Source organism: Nannospalax galili, unplaced genomic scaffold, assembly GCF_000622305.1.
Source record: "Nannospalax galili isolate Female #2095 unplaced genomic scaffold, S.galili_v1.0 scaffold629, whole genome shotgun sequence".
In the NCBI taxonomy this organism is placed as follows: domain Eukaryota; kingdom Metazoa; phylum Chordata; class Mammalia; order Rodentia; family Spalacidae; genus Nannospalax; species Nannospalax galili.
Window position 1 is genome coordinate 3,932,166 of NW_008360323.1, and position 17,969 is coordinate 3,950,134.

The 17,969-nt window shown below is 38.1% G+C and overlaps 1 pseudogene; it reads left to right on the plus strand.

The window, feature by feature from the left end:
* The first annotated feature begins 12,972 nt into the window (after window positions 1–12,972).
* LOC115068813 overlaps window positions 12,973–17,969 on the plus strand; it is a 16,678-nt pseudogene continuing 11,681 nt past the window's right edge.

Here is a 17,969-nt window from a genome sequence, read left to right on the forward strand (position 1 = left end):
TGTCATGAACTTAGCTCATATTCATAAAGCTGTATATTCTACTTTGAAAACAAATCACAAATAGACTCTAGGAATGCTTAGAAAATAATTCTTCATGAAAATATAGCTACTTATTTTCAGTATCATTAAGAAATTTGGGTAGAATCTTGAATCTTTTGAAGAAAAGGCTGGATTCTTTGTTCAAGGAGCAATAATCTATGCTTTCAGAAGAACTTGCTGGGTGACTTCTTCATTTTGGTCCTGCAAAGGACATGGCTGATGAACCTAAAAAACTTAGGAAAAGGGACCAGTTGAAGTCTGCCCAGAACTCCAGCTGAGTATGTGCTTTATGGGATGTCTGCAAAAATAGAGGTAGAATGTTTTCATGTGGATATGCAACAAAAAACAGCGAAAGCTTTGCCTTTTCATTAATTTTCCTGTCTGATTGTTTTTCCAGTTCAAATAATTCGAGCAATGTAGATCTGACCATACATTGATCAACATAGTTCTAAAGTATAGTCAAGTACTGCATAAGCTGACAAAGCTCACAGAAAATTAATAAATAATGAATGGTCTCTATTATATAATCATTTGCTTACTCAAAACTAGGAACGTTTGCAAGTGTTTCTTTGCTAATATGTTTTCCAAATTCCAATTTTATGCAATTTAAGTCCGAAACATTATGTGCAAAAAAAATATGTTTATGGTGCCAACCCTTCTTTTAAAGCAATATTTTCTACTGATAATGTGAAAACCTTGAGTATTTTCATTGTTTCTTTTCAGAGTATTATCAGGTTTAGTACTCAGACTGGCTTAACAAGGCAATGAAGCTTTGTGACTTCACAGCCCTGGCTTAGTTTAAATAGTTACATCATGACACTTGGTGACTCTTAGGTATAGTTAATCTGACAGATCCCCTCCCCTGCCCCAGCACACAGGCATTCACATGCCACACTTACCAACAGTTAAAAAAGGACTCAGAGCCTAAAGACAAACTTTGGGACATGTTCAATGGTTCCTTGTGGCTTTATCTCATGAATACACATTCCATTGCACATTCCTGAGGGAGGGAAGAGACCCCCCCACCCCCGGTTAAAGGGCTGGCTCTGACCACTTTAGGACGTCATAAGTAGACAAGAGCCCCCAGAAAAGTAATGATAGCACTTTAACTTTTCTAGAATAAACCGTTAAGACTCATGCTCTCTCTCAATTATTTGACATACAGAATCAGAGGTACAATTGCTTTTCAAAATTATTGTTAAATTCTCTCCCTGTGGAAGACAGTGGCATGCTTAGTTATCTGCCATTCTCATAATGTCGCCTTTAAGAAGCAGCATGCTCAGAACAAGCATGAAACAGGAGGAAATGCATTTTCTGACTTAATGCAAATGTGATATCTAAGTTAAGCATGGACATGCAGCAAATCATATTTGTTTCTAAATCTCCTGACCTAAGAAACTGCTTTTGGAGTTACATTTTTTTTTTCCTTTTGGTTTTGTTTGGTTTTACAGTTTGTCTACATATGAAACAAACCTCAGACAAAATGCTGAGGTCTTGCTCAGGGGGAAACAGTTAAAAATCTAGCACAGTAGAAACATTAGGAAACAGTCTCTGCCTGGCAGATTGTCTCCAGTGCAGAGCTGGTAGAGCTGTCTACTACCTTAACACTTACTCTCCTGTATGATTTGATTTGGATGTATGGAAGCTGTCCAGGATTTTTATGTGTCCCCTTATTTTTCTTATCATCTCTAAACTGTGCCCCTTAAAACTAACAGCCTTTTAGAATCACTAGAAAACGAAAATTTACCTCTCTCATCTCATGTTCATTTTCCCTCAAACACACATATCTTGTGGGCTTCCTTCCATAAAATAAAGTGCAATCAGCCACTTACCAATTCAAAATAAACCCAGTTTACCTTAATAGAGTTGTTATTACAAAGAGAAGCTTCTATTTATGCACATAGGTGGCTAATAAAAGAATGTGTCTATGTGATATTTTCCCTGTCCACAAATGCTAAGACCTTCAATTCTTTTTTTTTTTTTTCTGAATTCTCTGTTAAACTAATTCTGTGTGATAGGCAAATATGTCCTCCACATGCTGGCGAATTAAAATTCAGCTTTCAGTGAATAAGATTAATTGCCTCTTCAGACAAAGCTGGATTTGCGCTCCTATTAGAGAAGGGGCGGGGGGAGCAAGGGGCAGGGTGCCAGCTAGACTGCAGTATTCAGTTACACGTGAAATGATTTGTAATTCTGAGTAATCACTTAGGACAAGCCCTTGCACCATTTTATCTATACATGACTCTAGGCCAAAGTCAATACTCATAGTAAAATAATGAGATGAAGCTAACTGAGCCCTTTTATTAATGCTCCGAGGAGCAAATCTGATGCTTGAGTTTCCCCCATTGAAAGTATCCACTTCTTCCTAAAAAATGAACAAGTGGGTCAGGATGCCCAGTAGCAGCGAGGGTACCTTCTTCAGCAAAATTATAAATAACAGACCCTTCCTGCCTCCCCCGTTCCTGTTTGTGCATCAGGCTTCACCCAGCCGCAGGTGAAAGCACATGAATTTTGCATTACCTCTAGGCTCATTAAAGAGATCGGGCTCTCTCCTAATAGTTTCCCCTGACTTAGAGCACACACACACACACACACACACACACACACACACACACACACCTGCTATTTTCTCACACACGATGAACCTTAAGGAAAACAACGCGCAGTACTTTCTCGTCCATCTTATGAAAAAAATCGATTGTTCTAGCAAATGCACAGCTTGGTTTCAGAGTCAGCACAGAACTGTGAGGGAAATGAGATGGGTAACCAGCTGTCTCAGTTTCCTAGAAGCAGAGCGTGGGAAGGGAGTAGGTACTGGAATGGCGAGAGAAGGAAAGGCTGTGCTTTTCAACCTCAGGGTTTGTTTACCTGTGTCATAATTGGTCATGCTTTCAATCTGGTAAAGAGATTCCAGCATTAAGCCACCTTCTCACTGTATGGTAGGCAATGCATTAATCTCTGTGCTGTTAAAGACCTGAACCTCCAATAGGGAAATTTTAAAAATATATACCTATGTCATTTTCTAAAATTTTAATAGTGAGAGGAAAAAACTAATGCATGTGGTGGGAGGATATTGTCTTTTATTGGAAAAACTCAATAGAAATTGTCTCTCCACAGGAAAAAATTAATGTCTGAAGCAACTGTTATTAAGACAAATTTCACCATACACTTACACTCCAAATCAGGCTGACAGATGTAACAGAACAGACATAAAGAAGCCTACATTTAAATTCCAGAATCAAAGCCTACTAGGTGGCTCTCTCTGGTCTCTTGGGTAACTTTTGGGTAGTTTTCTCAACTGCAAAGATATGGTCGTACATTGTTACACAAGACTGGTGTGAAAAGTAACGCATAACTGAACTGAACTTCCAGTACATAACCATGATCACCTGCAAACCTCCTGCCTCGGTATTATCTACATTACTGGAGGTTTAAAAATTCAAAATAAACAGAGCACATAGAATTCCCACTAAATTACTTCTAACTTTTGTTGGAGTAGAGTTTCAGTAAGTGACTAAAATCGCTCTTCTGAACTCCACCTCCACTGGTGTGCTCAGGAAATGTGAACCTGCCTTCCAAAAAACTATGCAAACAGCCAACTAAATAATCAATGATGAACCTCAGAGGAATTGCTGAGGGGATTAAAGTACTTATTCATGGCATGAATACTGAGCTCACAACAATGATAGGTTTTTATTTATAACTTATTTTTGCATCTATTCTGAATTTGCAATAGTATTTTTTCAACGGTTCTTTCCCATCGCTAGCACTGGCTTGGAAAAAAATAGGCTATTGAAGACTGAAGTTACACAACACATACACATATTCACATGAGCTCACACTCAGCAAGTTGCCAAACATACGGAAGATTAAATGGACTTTCAGGTGGTAGTGGTACCTGAGAAAAAACTTGCTGTGCCCAGAAAAATTGAAGAATGACAGGCCAGAATCAGTAAGATGGTGCGTTTTGTCTTTTTGTTTGTTTTGTTTTGTTTTGTTTTCCAACAAATCTGAAGTAAGTGCACTATCAGATTTTAAGTAGAAATCACATAGTAAATTTATTAAGAATAGAGTCTACGTCTTACCACCACTGATTATAATTCAGAGTTCCTTATTGGATCCAAAGAATCTGCTGGTTGACAATCCTCCTAGGTGATTTTGATGGAAGGTGTATCACCTCCAGAACTCATGTTGAGAAACACTGCTGCAGGATATAGGGGCTTATCAAATGAGAAATGTAACCCCGTCTGCGGTGTGAAAAGATACGGAGTACAAACTGGGGAGTACTGAAATTAGGAGGTGAAATCCAACACAGGCGCTGTTTCAGTGGCTTCTGAGGAAAATAATGTGACCACCACTGAGGAAAGACATAGCCATGGGATGAGAATATGAGGGAAAGGCACAAACCTGCTGCAGGCCTGGGAGCTTTGGAGCGCTGCTGTTTGAGGGTCAGTGGGATCTAGACTCAACTCAAGGTTTTAGTTTTGTGTCCTATTGTAGATGTTTATATGTTTTATTTTACATCAGATTATATAAAAACAAATAATTTAGTGGTTGTACATTTACAATTTGAATATATAAGATTTAGTTCTTTAAATGGTTAAATGGAGCTTTGGGCTCAGATAAGATGGGTTTAAAACCTAAAATTCAATAAAAATAAATAAAAAATAAATAAATAAAATTTGAAGTTATAAAAACCATAACTTTGTCACTTAGTCTTTATGTGACATGAGATAGTTTTTCTAATTCTCACATGAAAAAATAAGGTGAGAAAAAGGAATTTTGGTGTGAACCATTAATAGAAGAACAAATCTGGCTGGGGAGATAGCTCAGTGACTAAAGCAGTTGCCATGCAAGCCTGACAACCTGAGTTCAGATCCCCAAAGCCCAGTCCCTACTCGGAGACGGGAGGCAAAAACAGAATACCCAGAGGATAAGTAGGCCAGCTAGCCCCACACAGGCAACAATGAACAATAGAGACCCTGTCTCAAACAAGGTAAAAGGTGAGGACTGACACCCGACATTGTCTTCTGACCTCTAACACTTGTCATTGCAGAAACACACACACACACACACACAAACACACACACACACACACACAAGCAAAATCAAAAAGAAAAAGATGTGAGCATAGCACCTTGTAAGAGTGCCTAACAAGTAGTCATAACACTAATGGGTGCTATTAATTTCAATATCATTGCCATTACGTAGATGGAGATACTTTGCAGATAAATGAAAACATCACATGAATGACTGTTAAAGCATTATTTGGACAATTACTGTCCAGAAAGACAGAAGCAGAGAGGAACCAAAACTGGACAGCATACTCCTTGTGAATTAATGGGTAGATGTGTTCGGTGAAGCTAAGGAGTGATCCTAAAGGAAGGATAGCAGAGCCACGTTTGGAAGGTGTACAGGATGGGCTGTCAGTAGTTTCACATACTTTGGAAAGATTAGGCAAAATAAAAGCCAACAAATGTCCAGTATGTCTGACAAATGGGAAGGCATTGGCACTTGCATGATTTCAATAACTGCAGAAAAAAAGACACCTGATACGTGTGGAAGTCGAAGGATGAATAGAAATCGTGGAATAAGTAAAATGTTCATATTAAAGGAAAACGTGTATGGTAAAGTGTCTTAGGGATTTGGCTTTCAAATAAGCTACAACTAAGTGCAGAGTAATGACCCAGAAGACAAGGAAGACAAAATCATTAATGGAAAAGACTCTGAAAGAAAATGGAAAAGGATGAAATGAAGAAAAAAACAGGAAGAATGAGCTCAGGCTTTGAGCAGAGGCAAACTTATTCGTTTTGCTCTGAAAGGAAGAATATAAAGCAGCGGTCAACCTGAGGTGAGAAATTCGGAGGTGAATATGCTCCTGGTAAAGAATATCACCTTTCTCTCTGAAGTGGTGTTAAATGTCTGTGGATGTGAAGGGGCTGTCGTGGGAGGTAGGTTAGAGGAGAGTGCTAAGATTTTATAATAATAAGAGACAAGGAAGTTAACCAATGACTTGTAAAACCCAGCAGGCCATATTAAGGCATGCAACAAAATGCATGCTTATTTGATTTTCTTTTCAAAACTTGGGTGGTTATGTGATCTAAGAAGATGGATTACGTTTTTAATTTAATTTTTATTGTGCACAGGTGGCAGAAGGACTGAGCAATAAAAGAAGAGATGGCAGGGCAGAAAACGGAGTCAAAATAATAAACCAGATTCAGTAGAGAAACAAGAAGAGGCAGAGTCATAAGAAAACTGAAGGCTCAGAGGAGTGTAGGGCAGAATAAGAGGGAAAGGAGGAAAAAAATGGAAAGCCAGGCATGGTGGCACATATATTTAATCCCAGTGCTTGGGAGGCAGAGTCAGGCAGATCTCTGTGAGATTGAGGCCAGTGTGGTCTACATAGTGAGTTCCAGGTGAGCTGGGTCTACAGGGAGACCTTGTCACAAAATGATAATAATAGTAAACAACAATAATAGTAATAATAGTAATAATAGTAAACAAATGGAAGGGTAAGGAGGAAGGAATGCAACATAAGTTAAGGACTGCAATTTCAGAGGTAAATAGTTCTGGGAGTCGGCAAATTGTGTGTGTGTGGTATTGGAACTGGCTGAGATCCAAAACACTCGATGATTGGTGTGGGATGGTCACACTGCCACTTCTACTCTCTGGGGTAGGGTTATAGGACTCCTCAACATACATAGAACCAAAAATCAGTTTCTTAGTTGCTGAACCATGGGAAATTCTGGAGGGTCTCATAGGAGAAGAAATCGACAGAGAGAGGGGGCATGCAGGCAGTAAATGTTTAGTAACTAGCATATCGATTTAGTCATTTTAATGACCCATGTGTGCATCTTGTACTTTTAGTTGTACATAACTGTATGGACTCAAAAATCATGGAGACAGAAATTAAGGAAAGATGCTGGATGTGTCATTCACAGGCATGTGTTAAGAGACCTGACACAGAAAATATTTTTCTAAGATTTACACTTTTATTTGATATGTATTTTATGTGTGTGTGCATGCGTGCATGTGTGTGTGTGTGTGTGTGTGTGTGTGTGTGTGTGTGTGTTTTGCCTACTTGTAAGTAGTGGGTGCCTAGCTTGCAATGTTTGTAAGCTGCCATGTAAGAGGTCCTCTGTAAGAGCAGCAAGTATGAGCCATTTCTCTGGCCCCAGAAAATATTGAGGGGATTGTTGAAGTATTCAGTAACTACAGGACAACACCTGGTGATTGGTAGAAAAGAACAACAAATATCTATGAAAACTCAAATACTCAACAGTCAAAGAACATTATCAGTTTCCAAACAGATGTGCAAAGCCAGTGATGTAAGAGACAAGTTGAAATTAGGAGAGTTGCCACTAATCTTCTTATAAATATGGGAATCAGAAGGGATGATTCAAGACACCTGGGTTTGTTTTACTTTCTTCTCCAGCTCATGAAAAAGTCAGGTGACTGCTTTCTGTGCTTTTCAACTTGAAATATCTGTTCACCTCAACTTCCATCACATTTAGCATTTCATTTCCAAACTCTGCCTAGAGACAAATATTATTAACATTCTTTGACATAAGACAGATTGTGAACCTGGTTATTTAATTATCCTATTTGAAACTCTCTTTTGGCTTCCTTTTGAAGTGGAGTCATGTGAGTTGAGGCTCTAGAGGTGTGTTGAGTTCCATAGCTGGTTATTAGAACCCTGTGGTCTCAATCACACCAGCCCTTTCCTCTTCCTCTTCCCTCTGCTTCCCCACTTCCTCTGTCCTTTTGTTTTTTTCTTTAATACTTCCTTTCTTGATCTCTGTTTAAATCTAAAGTCATTCTCAGATATTTTGAAACTGCCTAGATGCTCTATCCTCATATTCAAACCTAGGCTCTCTTCAAGTCTGGAGATGAAGGTTAATATGCATACCTACAGATCAGGGCTCTGGGGCACTATATTATTAATATTGTTTTACCTTCAGTATTTTGCCTTTGATTTTTGTAAATCTGACCTCGGTTATTTATTTTATCCAGTTTTGTCAATGGTCTCTGATAAAACAAATTGTCTCTCCCAGTTTCTCTGTGTGGGAGAATATCCATCATTATCCCATCATTTCCTTAAATTTGTTAACAGATTTAGTAGTTTAAGCTACTATGTTAAAACTAAAAATATTTTTAAAGTCAAAATAAAGCTGGTGCTGTTGTAACATTGGTACTCAAATGTATCTTATGTAAGTGTCTAAAATGCATGCTAAATATAAGTGATTAAGGTAATTTAAATTAAGTGTTTCCTGCAAGCAACAAATAAGAATACATAAACATTTGAATCCTGTTTTGAGTGCTAATTGTCTTATTTGAAGGACTTTTTCATTAGAAATGTTTTATTTTGAAGAACTTAAAGATAATAAGTACCTTCATGTTAGCACAAAAAGCACATAGAAATGGACTTAGTGAAAAGTGCTTTCTATCCAAAATAACATTAAAAACAAATGTTTGTTATTCCACTTAAATGTTATTAGGTAAGCATTTTCTCAAAACCCTTTTTGCACTTTTTTCTCCAAACAATAATTAGGAAAAAAAGAAGCCTTAACGTTTTACTTGGTTATTTAAGAGTTTCCTTTAGAATGGCAGTGGACAGAGCTTGATATGGCACTGTATAAATAAATAATATGAAGGTTTCTATGTCCAGATACAATTCTGAAATCAGATAAGTGGGTTGCATTTATCTCTTATTATTTTAGTGGTGGGAGGCCTAGGTTTCCCTTTCCCCGAAGACTTGCAGTCCTCCCAAGATTGCTCCTCTGGGGCTTCTGCTGGCCTGAGGGATGTGTTTAGGATCTCATCAGCCCTTTTAATCTGACTGCCATTCTGCATCCGAATCTCTGATCCTAGTTCCCTCATAAATTGGGAAGAGCTGCATGCTCTCCTTCACTTTCTTTTTACCTCCTACATCATGTCCATCCCTAACAGTTCAGGATCTATGCATTCCAGATAATAGCTGTACCACAGCATGAAATGCCTGTGTGTCTGGGGGTGGGGGGTGGGGTGGGCAGGAGTACTATTCTTTTGACCAGCAGCAACAGAGGACTTGATATACATGCTCATAATTTTTTATGTCATTTAATAGTATCCTGGTTACTAGTGAGGACAACATACTTTTCAAAAAGATAAATGGATTTCATCAGCACATTTCTCAATTCTTTAAAACAAATATTTGCTTAGCACCTAAAATATGCCAGAAATTGAGAGAGGCATTAAAAGTATGAAGATGAATATGTTTCCTCCCTTTAAAGCCTCACACACAAGAAAGGAGAAAGTCATGTACATAAATTGCTATAATAGAGCATGGCCCCAAATACTTGAAGTATAAAATGTTATTTCAGCATAGAGGATGAATAAACTAGCAAAATATGAAGGTCAGGAATGGTCCAGTTGGGTACCACACAGCAGCTCATGCCTACATAATCTTTGAAGGGAGAATTCAAGAGAAGGAAATTGTTTCCGTCAAAGGCACAAATTAAGCCCGGCGTGGTGGCGCACGCCTTTAATCCCAGCATTCGGGAGGCAGAGGCAGGCAGATCTTTGTGAGCTCAAGGCCATCCTGGTCTACATAGTGAGTTCCAGGACAGCTGGGGCTACAGGGAGACCCTGTCTCAAAAAGACCAAAAAAAAAGGCACATAAAAAATCCAGAGGAAAAAACATGTCTCCCTAGTTTGGTATACATGGAGCATGAGGCACTAGTGATGCATCCAAAAGCTAGATAATTGTAAATTCCTAGATAATTGTAAATTCCCATGAGGCAGTTGTGTTCATTATCAAGATTTCCTCAACATAGTGGGTCACTGAATTCCCATGGCAATGTAGAAGGAGACATGTGTGACTCCAAGACCCCCAGAGTACCATATGATTCCTTCTAGAACCAGGTTATACATAAACCCAAGCCCATTTTTAACAATTGCTTTTGAAAAATGAAAGGAAAAGCCACTTCTTTTTTAAAAAAGTGCATTTTATACCCACATAGTCCTGTCACATGCTAGAGCAGAATTTGTAGAAATTCAAAGAACTGTAATACTCAACAGAGTTCACCAATAAAAAGTATATTGCAAGAATGCACCCCTCTCTGAGGATTTATACACAATTAATTGTTGATAGGCAGAGACATTTTCTTTGGTGGTATAGTCAATGGTATGTTGCCCACGATCCTGTAAACAAAGACTCATCCAGCCTTCTGTAAACAATCCTGATGAATCTCCAGGGGCTCTCTGTCTTGCTCTGTGTCTCTTTCTCTGTATCTGTATCTCTTTGTCTGTCTTTCTGTCTCTCACACATGCAGAAAAACTTGAAGGTAGAATGTGCATTAGTTGGGAAGAGGAAGGGGATTAGCAAAAGAATGGAGGGGAAACAAGAAAGACTAACAGAATAATGTGTGTTTGTGTGAATATGATTGAAACACATCATGTACATGTATGAAATGTCTTAATAAAATCCACTATCAACTATATTCAATATATGCCAATAAAAACAAAAAAAATCTACCTCAAGAAAAACCATTCTCTCCTACATGCTACTTTCTTATGGGCCCCTGAATGCTTTGGGAACACTCACTGTACTGTGATAATCTTTTGACCTCACAGAGAAATGTACTTTGTTATCCTTATCAATTCATTTTATCTACTAAGCCCCACAGGAATCTACTTTCCTCTTTCAGTAGCTCCTGTTCCACAGCTCCTCTTTAGAATGACTTGTAAATGATCTCAATTCTCTAAGATCTTTCTGCCCCTATCATGTCTACCTTGCAATCACAATGATGAATCCAACAATCTGTTTTCTCCAGGTCAATAGACTAGTTTCATTTCTGTTACTGTTATAAAGTATCTTGACAAAAGGAAACATAGGGGAGAATGGATTCAGTATAGTTTAGAATTCCACATTATAGTACATCATTTTGGGGAAATCATTGTAGTAAGGCCTTCCAGCAGTTAGCCACATCACATCCACAGTCAGGAGCAGAGGGACATCAACGCAGCACACCTACTTACTGTTCCTCTTACTCTCTCCACTCTATGACCCAGGCCCCCAAATTCAGGAATGATGCTACCCACTTTCAGACTGGGTCTTCCCACATTAATTAATGTAATCAAGACTACCTGTCTCCAGACATGCCCACAGGCCAACCTGATCTAGAAAATTCCTCATTGACAATCTCTAACCGGATGATTCTAGTTGTGTCAAGTTGACAAAACTACTCACCACAGCCAACATTCATCAAACTGAGCACTTATATACAATAATGTCCGAAACAGAGCAGACAGGCTCATACTCCATTAATGATGATCAGCTTGAAACAATGTCATCAAATCTTAACTATTTCCCACTCATCCTAGTGACTATGTCTACTAGAGTCTACTTTAGTAGATTATGGAAGTCTACTAACTTCTCTATTTGCCTTGAAATGTCTGTTGTCTTTTGTTCTCAGTGCATGTTGACCTTATAGTTCACTGAGAACATAGAAACTAACAACATATATTACATTGTCTTCATCTTGCTAAATCTACATCTACAAGCACCTAAGTATATTCCCTCTTTTAATTTTTTTTGGATAAAGTAACAATCCTTTCAAGATCTTTTCCAATGTTTCAGGTAACTATTTTTTAAGCCTTTCCTATTTTTTCTCCCTCTTTCTAGTGGGACCATTCCCATCTATATTCTTGTATGCTCCAATCTCTCTCACCTTTTAAAAATGTATAAATCATAACCTTCCCTTCAACCCCACATCCCTCCTCCTATTTGTATGGACTTCTTGGCCTTTCTTTTCTCAGCTCCATCACTATCCAAGATGATCTTGTTTACATCTCCAGCATTCTGGTTCTTTCTTAGGTTACCAATGACTTCTATAACACCTCACATGTGTTCGTCTTACTGAATCTGTCAGCAGCATTAAACAATATGGCCCACTCTTTGTGACATCATCTCTTTGGCTGTGTACTCTCACACTGTCTTGGTAATACCTGTTTTGTCCTGGGCCTGTCCTGAGTCCAGGCTGTGCCTCCTTTGGCATTTTTCCCAGTCACTGGCCTCCCCCAGCAACACATTCAGGGCTTTTCATGATCCTGACTAAAGCTTAGAAGTGTCATCAAAACGCTAAAGAATTACCAAAATAACTACTGTAGCAAGTTCTCTCTGACCTCCATCTGGTCCAAGATGTTATTATGATTTTTACTGGTTTTACCTTTATAAACTCTGTACCCCAGAGCTTCAGTCCTGACAAAATTTCAAAGGCACTGGCCACTCTCAGTCACATGCTAACCAATAAAGGATTCCTTTCCCTTTAATTGGCTTATGTGTGTGGTGATGGTCTGTAATTCTCTCTTCTGGGTATAATATCCTCAGTCCCAAAGAAGGGTCTGAGATGAAGTTGTGTGCAAGTGGGAGGTAGAAGAAGTACATCGACTGTGTAAGAGATGGATGTGGGGTCTAAAGAAAATGACAGCACAATCTAAAATACTTTGTCAAGCAAGAAGTTTTACTTCTGCAGAAGGGTTTAAGGATGTGCTTAAGCAGGCAAATAAGCATACCCGGCAGTGGTCTGCCTGGGCTTTATTACTAATTTTAAGGGGTCCTGTGCCTCACTTTGACTGGCCAGAGTTCATCTTCAAATTCTTATATTATTGACTAATTTCAAATAGGGCCGTTGAAAAGCAGAATGCAACCTTGAGCAGATATTTGGACCTCAGGAACTACTGACTAAGGAAGGATTTTTGCCAAATGGCATTTTTACAATTTTCTCTAAAAATGGTGTTTACCTTATTTAACTCTATGATAGAAAAGAGAGTACATTTCTTTTACATTTCCCACCAAGGACTAGGAGTTAAGGACTTGGAGGAGTGAGATAGACCCAAAGGCTAGAGCAATAGAAATGTTGTAGGCAAGATGTTTCCTGAGAAGTACGTAGAATGAATTCTTCTAAAGGACCAAAGACTGTCATTTCTTCCTTCCTCACCCGTCAGTTAATACTTGTGTCCTTAGCACTCAGCCTTGCTCTCCTTATCACGCTGCAGTTTCTTCCCAGTGATCTTAGACATACTCAGGCCGTAAGTGGTACAATCATTTCAGGGTTTACAACTTCTAACTTTTTATACAACACATAGGTACTATTCTAAATAAAGATTTCTACATGGCCTTTCTATGTGACAGTCTTTCTTGCATTTATGAGTCTCAAAATAATCTCTCCACTGTGCCCCAATTCTGCCTCATATCTGGTACTTGCGTCTTCTACATCTTAATAAATGGCACTTTGATTCTCCCAGTTATATAACTGAAAATATGGGAGTCGTATTTTACTGATTCCCACCTGAATTTAATAGATCAATGGATAGTATTTATCAATAATTTGTCTAAATTATATTTCAAATCTAAACTATAGTAAGAGCTTGCTTCCATTTTTCTCTCTTCCAATTCACTCTGCACACAGCCTGTGCAATCTTACAAAAGCATAAATCAAATTTTATTACTCTACTGCTCAAGGACTTAATTGTCTTCACATAATCTTTAAGTAGGTAACAATTTGCACTGCTTTTCTTGGGATACATCCTGGTTTATACCTATTACTCCAGCTTCATCCTGAAAAGCATTCATTTTAATTCTTCAAAGTGTCCTATTTGGATAATAAATCATATGGTCACCCCACTCTTAAAACACAAAATTCCTATAATCTACACTTCCAATCTCACATTATTGCGTAACTAGCCAACTTGAAAGTACTAACATTTTTGCTTTGATGTCTTTGCACATTCGGTTCCTCTGAATATAACATGTTTAACCCGTTGCTTGGCCATATCTTACATTTTACCAAAACTTCACTTAAAACCACCTTATAAAACAGGCATAAGGGGAGTCTAAGCAGGATGAATGCAACACCCAACTCTCACCAGAGAGGCTTCCTTATGCAGTAGATGGTGAATAACACAGAAAATCATAACTGACCAATCTTCTGGGAACGAGGCTGCAGAATACTTATACCTGAATAAGACACTGTATCAAACATCTGCTTCCTAAGGCTCAGGAATCATTGAGGAAGAGAGGGTAGAAAAACTGTTAGAGCCAGAGGCAGGTAGTAGATGACCACGAGGAAATAGACTTTTCCAAACAGCTGGTCAGTTATTTATATGAACTCACAGCAATGGTGACAGCATGCATGAGTCACATGAAAGCTCAAACCAGACAAAATTGCATCATAGATGTGGAGAAGTGAGTAAGAAACCCAACACTATCTGAGGAGTATTGGCAGCTAATGGCTGCTGGGAAGGGGAGAGTCAGTCTCTTTCAAGGATGTGACTGTTGATAGGTTAAGCAGTCAGAATCCAGTAAATTGTCCCCGCACTGAAGGGCATCTGGGAACACGAATTAGAGTTTACAGGCTACTACACACACACATACACACACACACACACACACACACACACACACACACACACACATACAATTTGGTGTGGGGAAGTAAGGAGAGGTTTGGATAGGGAAGGGGATTGGAATGCCATCAAAAGATATGAAAATCCCAAATTAAAAAAAAATAAAACATACAAAAGAGGATATGGGTGACAGTTCATGTGAGGGGATAGAGAAGGCAGTGATGTAAATGGGAAAAGGGAATAATGTGCAGGACCAGTTAAATTGGGTTGGAAATGGAAGGGTAGGGCGAAGAGGGAGTACTAAAAGGGACAACTAACACCAAAGGCTTTTTGAAAGAATCAAATTGAAAGCTACTATAGAAGCTTCTTTTAATATATACTTCTAAAATATAAAAAGAGTTCATATGCAGTTACCCTATAACAGGGGTTTAGTGGCCCTAATAGACACCACAGGCTAGCAAATGAAAACTCCAATACCAGGAATGGACTTCCTCTTATGGAGTTGTTGACCAGTTGTTGCTCTGATACCTAGTAGGTTCATCAGACTTCCAGGGGTAGACCCACACCCAAGAGCACTTAGGAAATACAATTTAGACAGGATAGGCCTTAAAAAAACAAGACAAATAATAATAAACACAATGAAGTCACCGGCAGGGGGTAGTTAGGTGGGGTTGGAGAGGGAGAAGGGGTTCTGAATATGAACAAAATGCGTTATATGAAATTCTCAAATCAATTTAAAGAAATTTAAGAAAACAGACCACTGTTCTATAGCATAAGATGTTTCCAGGAGGATATTTGGATTTGTTGTATACTTTCCCTTTGGTTATTAATGTAATTGTAGAATGTAAATTTTTACATTCGTTGCTTGTGTGTCTTTCATATTATGAGCTCTATGAGGTTAAAAAAAACCACAACTTCTTTTTAATGATGCATATTATATCTAGTTAGTGTAGGACCAAGCTGTCAGTATTTTGCACTACTTCTGAAAGAATAGACAGCACAGAAAAGTGAAATAATAAATGATAGGCAGACTTTTCAATAAACTCATTTTCTATATATTAGTAAGTATAAAACCACTTATTATTGACTTAGTTGAGTGCAATAAAGACATTAATAGAAAGTATAACATGTAAAAGACATAGAGAAACTTCTAGAACATTGTAATAACAAACAGAGTCCTATTAATTCAAACCAAATGGACAAATTTCACAGAGGCAATATTTTAAATGTTTGTGTAATTATAGGAGCTTTATTAGTTCTTCCAAGGTAGTAAATTAAATAGGAAGATAAAATAATGAAAAAAAATCAGCTTAGACCAAAAGAAAATTCATATGAAATTATATATCAAATTATTCTCTGGTCAAGGATCATAGGTTGATGAAAATTTAGAGCCAGAAGGGACCTGGACATGAACTAATTTAGTTTTGTGACTATGAAGCCCAGGGAACCTAAGTAAAATGATAAAATTCATAGCTATGTTTCTAGATGATAAGACAAGTCTACCACAAAAATATTTGTTCTTTTACTAGGGACTAATACAAAATCTTACGAGTATGCATTACTTTAGAAATGAAAGTGGGCTCACCATGTCTATTTGCAGTTAGCCTTTGGATAATCTTCCCCCTTAGATTTATCCTCTCTATCCCACTACTCTTGTATCAGGAAAAGATTAAGACAGAAGGTATAACAACTACACTTCCATGTCCATAGAGCCAGTTGCAAAGATGAATATTTAAATTACATCTCAAAATATTCTTTTTAATGTAACAAAGTACTACTTGAATATAGTTAAATTAGTCTCTGTAATGGAAATGCATTTTTGGGTTTGTCCTTTTGGTGGATTTATTGTGGTTTACTTTATATACCATCTTTGTGTGATTCAGACAATGAACAGACAACTGCTTTATTTAGTTTGAAACATTACAAAAGCTAATGCATTTCATGTGGGGGTACTTTGTTTAAAGAGTTAAGTCCCCAGATAATTTACTGGATGTTTTGGTTCTTTAAGCTGTATTTTCTTTTTGATTTTATGCATGTCTATGTGTCTGTGTGTGAGTTTGTGCACCTGAACGCAGGTACTCACAGATTCCAGAAAGGGGCATTAGATTTCCTAGAGCTGGAATTACAGGTGGTTATAAACTGCTTGATATGGATGTTGGGAACTGAATTCAGGTCCTTTGAAGGAGCAGATTGCAATCTTAACCACTGAGTCATCTCTCCAGCCCCTGGAATACTTTCTTTAATGTGTGAATATCATGCCTTTTAACAGGAAAACAACATTTACTTTCAGAAAAACAACAAAGCATCTACTACAGCCCCACTTTAAGTCAGAAAATCCATACTGTAAGAAACATGTCTTCCAGTGAAGACCCCCTTACTACAACATGACAAGCAGTATAAGAGACTGTGGGGGCCACATGAGCTGTGCACATGGCTGTTCATGCCAAAGTAAATATTCTATCCTAACTCCTGAGAACAGGGCCAAATATTTTCCATGAGATTCTATTCCCTCAGAAATGCCCCCACTACCTTAACTCCACATTTAGCGGTTCGCAGATTTGCACATACAATATGACTTGTCTAACTCTACAATGTAAATATTGTCTGCCAGCTTTATGTTGACTGTGGGTTAATATGAAAATCATTTTACATGTTTAAATATGAATGTTAAGGAATTTAAGCATTTGAAGAGCTTCTTTAAAAGAGCAATTTCTATACAGTAAAAAAAAAAACTTGTCAAAGAGCCTCAAGAACATAACAAATGGCTAGAATGGAAATACAGATATGGAAGAAATTCTCTGTTATTCAAGAGTCTCCAATGCAGGGCCTTGATTCCAAGCTGGAATGTTTCCTGTGTGGAATATACTCCACCCTGAAATGTAAGGCAGTATTTATCAGTTACAAGAACAATGACTTTGAAGGCTGCTAGGAGCCCCATGTGAGGTTTTTATTACAAAGGCCCTATTTCAGATATGTCAAGTTTAACTTGAAATTGTAATTTCTTCCATAGAATCAGGGCTTGACTTCTTTTCAGGGGTATTTGGCTTTCCTTGTTTGGAGACCTAGTGACTAATGATGCCCTGGAAACGATTAACTTAAAAAGCAGCAGCTAAGAGCATTTGATCCTCCTTTGATGAAGTGTGAACACTAGATCCCTTCCCACAAAGTAGAGCTGGACTCAGCCAGCACTGAGGGAAGGAAAAGAGTGGGCATAGAGTCGGGGGGGGGGGAGCATACATTCACTAATGTTTCCTTACCTCTCTGGAGTTGTTTCAACTGATCACTGTTGGAAACTGCTGATAGTCACTCTCCTGTTTTCTCTCTGCGTTGACATCAATGTTGTCAATAGGACATAATCATCTCTGTCAAAAGCATCATTCATTTCCAAACTGCAGAGTTATTTACAGTCGTGTCTTCACTCAATGTAACACCACCACTCAACACTCAGCTGTCCTTCCTCTGTTCTGACGAAACATTCAGGCAGACTTCTAAAGAAACTCTATTTTAGGTTAGGCTAACAACCTGAAAATGAACCCCCCCCC